The sequence below is a fragment of the Trichechus manatus genome, unplaced genomic scaffold (assembly GCF_000243295.1).
Source record: "Trichechus manatus latirostris isolate Lorelei unplaced genomic scaffold, TriManLat1.0 scaffold00073, whole genome shotgun sequence".
Classification (NCBI taxonomy): domain Eukaryota; kingdom Metazoa; phylum Chordata; class Mammalia; order Sirenia; family Trichechidae; genus Trichechus; species Trichechus manatus.
The window spans coordinates 9,622,466-9,625,650 of record NW_004444009.1 but is presented as its reverse complement, the minus strand read 5'-3'; positions in this window follow the sequence as shown (position 1 = coordinate 9,625,650).

Genomic DNA, 3,185 nt, shown 5'->3' with positions numbered 1-3,185 from the left:
ATTTGTACTTATCCAATTGTTTTTAAAATAGCCCAAATAAGATTTTTGGCCACTTAGAGTCTGCCTGCTTTACACATCCCCAGAAACTGCACCCAGTATCCGTTGGTCCTAAATTCCTGCAGTTATAAGGAGGTGGTGTAGTGGTTAAGCACTTGGCTGCTAACTGAAAGGTTGGCAGTATGAATGCACCAGCCACTCTGTGGGAGAAAGATGTGGCAGTCTGCTCCCATAAAAATTTACAGACTTGGAAATCCCATGGGGCAGTTCTCTGTCTACATGGTTGCTATGAGTCAGAATTGATTCGTTGGCAATGGGTTAAGGAGCTCTCTGGCCCAGTGATTCTCCACTTTGCTGCAGGAGAACATTGTGCAAGACAAGATCTTTTCCTCTTCCACAGGGTTTTTCACACTTTCCTCCCTTCTGGTGGCCCTCCAGATTGCTTGCCTCTGGAAGATCTCCTGTTGTGGAGGACCACCCCCTGCATGTGCCTCTCAATGCTTTGGCCTCAATAGTTTGTTTTGCAATGCTATCTTGTGGTCTTATCTTTTTCCTTGATCAGCCCCAAATTCCCTAAAACTCACTACACATGGTATTTTTCCATTCTTTTATTTTTCATCTATTTGTATCTTTGAATCCAAAGTGTGTCCCCTATAGTCAGCATAGTTGAATTATGATTCTTTGATCCTGTCTGATAATCTCTGCCTTTTGATTGTTTAATCAATTCACGTTAAATATTATTATTAATACAGTTGGATTTGTGTCTGCCATTTTACTTTGTTTTCTATCCCTCATGTATTTTTGTGTTCCTCTATTTTTGCTTTCTTTTGCATAAAATGAATATTTTCTAATGTAGCATTTTAACTTTTTAATGATTTTTTTCACTGTATCCTTTTTTTTAGTGGTTGCTCTAAGGTTTAACTTAATAATAACCAGCTTCTGATTTTTATGCTAGCTTAATTCTAGTGATACCTAGAAATGTTAACTCTCATATAGCTCTATTCCCTTCTCTTTTTTCTGGTATTATTGTCACACATATCACATTTATCAATATTACAAACTCAACAATAGTTATAATTATTAATTTACCATCTGTAGTCATTTTCTTAGCCTAGTACAACTTTGCTGTCATTCACTTCCTTTGTTTTGTAATTGAAAAATATATTACACATATATTCCATTTGTATGTTATAGGCCAACATACTATATGTATAATTTTATACAACTGCAATTTAAATCAGTTAAGAGAGGGAGAAAACATTTGAAGAAATGACTGAAAGCTTACCAAATTTATTGAAAAACAATAACCTATACATCCAGGAAGCTCAACAAACCCCAAGTGGGATCAACGGTCTTATATAATTACATAATTACCGTTACCAGTGTGGATTCAAGTTAGGATCTGGAGTCACTTGCTTTCAGCCTAAAGAACTTCTTTTTGTATTTCTTGTATGATGGATCTGCTAGCAACATATTGTCCCAGTTTTATCTGGCAAACCCTTTATTTTATGTTTATTTTTTAAGGATAGCTTTGCTGGATATAGGATTCTTGGTTGTCAGTTTTCTTCCTTGAGCACTTGATAAACCTACCTTCTGGCCTCCATCATTTCAACTGAGAGGTCAGCTGTTAATCTTATCGGAGTTCCCCTGTATTTTTCTCTTGCTGCTTTCAAGATTTCCTCCTTGTCACTGACTTTCAGCATTTTTACTATGATGTATCTGTTTGTGGATCTTTGTGTTGATCCCACTTGGGGTCTGTTGAACTCCTGTGTAGGTTATTGTTTTTCAATAAATTTGGGAAGCTTTCAGTCATTATGTCTTCAAATACTTTATCTTCTCCTTTCTCTCCTCTCCTCTGATACTTCCATTATGCATGGTGATGCACTTAATGATGTCCTGCATTTGTCTGAGGCTCTGTTCTGTTTTCTTCATTCTTTATTCTGTGTTCTTCAGCTTGAATAATCACTATCAATTTATCTTCAAGTTCACTTATTCCTTCTTCTTGCAGTTCAAATCTACTGTTAATAACTTCTAGTGAATTTTGTTTTTCAATTATTGTACTTTTCAACTCTATTAAGTTCATTTGGTTCTTTTCTAAGAGTCTCTCTTTACTGCTATCCTGTTTGATGTTCCTTTATCATACCTTCCTTTACTTCTTTAATCGTGGTTTCCTTTAGTTCTGTAAACATGTTTATATTTGCTACTTTAAAGTCTTTTTCTGACAAATCCAAAATACGGTTGCTGTTCTGATTTTTTTTTCTGAAACATTCAGAACTTCCTTTAATGAGGATATATTGGTAGCAAGCTCTCAGATTTTATCCAAAATGTCTTTACTTTGCCCTTTTCCTTGAAAGATAGTTTTGGGGTTTTTTTGGGGGGAGGGGGTACAGAATTCTAAATTGACAGCTTTCTCTTCATACGTATTATTCCACTGTTTTCTGGTTTCTTTTTTTGGTGTCAAGTAGCTGTCAGACATTACTGCGTCTTCGTAGGTAATGTCTTCTCTTTTTAAGACTGCTTTTTCTGGTTTGTTTCATAGAGATTTCTCACTCTGACTTCCCACTTTTGTAGGTCTTAGACTTCATCTCCCTTTAGAACTCAGCCCAGTGGGTTTAGATGTTGATTTGTTGGACTCCCCAGATCTGAAGACATATGAATTTAATCAAATCTGGGAAATTCTCAGCTAAATTACCATCAAATATTTTCCCTACTCATTTTCTCTGTAAGTGCTCCTTCTAGTGCTCTATTAGAGGTACATTGATCTTTAAGTATGTACTCTATGCTCTTTAACTTCTCTCATATATTTTATCTCTTTGTCTCTCAATACTGCATTCTGTCAAATTTCTTCATCTTGGTCTTCTGTTTCAATAATTTTCTCTTTAGCTATGGGTGGCACAATTGGTTAAGTGCTTGACTACTAACCATAAAGGGTGGGAGTTTGAACTCACCAAGAGGGATCTTGGAAGAAAAGCCTGGCAATCTGCTTTTGAAAGGTCACAGCCTTGAAACCCCTATAGCATAGTTCTACTCTGTGCACATAAGGCCACCATGAGTTGGAATCAACTTGACAGCAATAGGGTTTTGTTTTTGCTATGTCTAACCTGTTGTTTTTCACTTCTAGGTGTTTTCTTTTTTAAATGACTGATTTTTCTGCCCATGTGCTTGTTTGTCCCCCAGCCCCATTATTT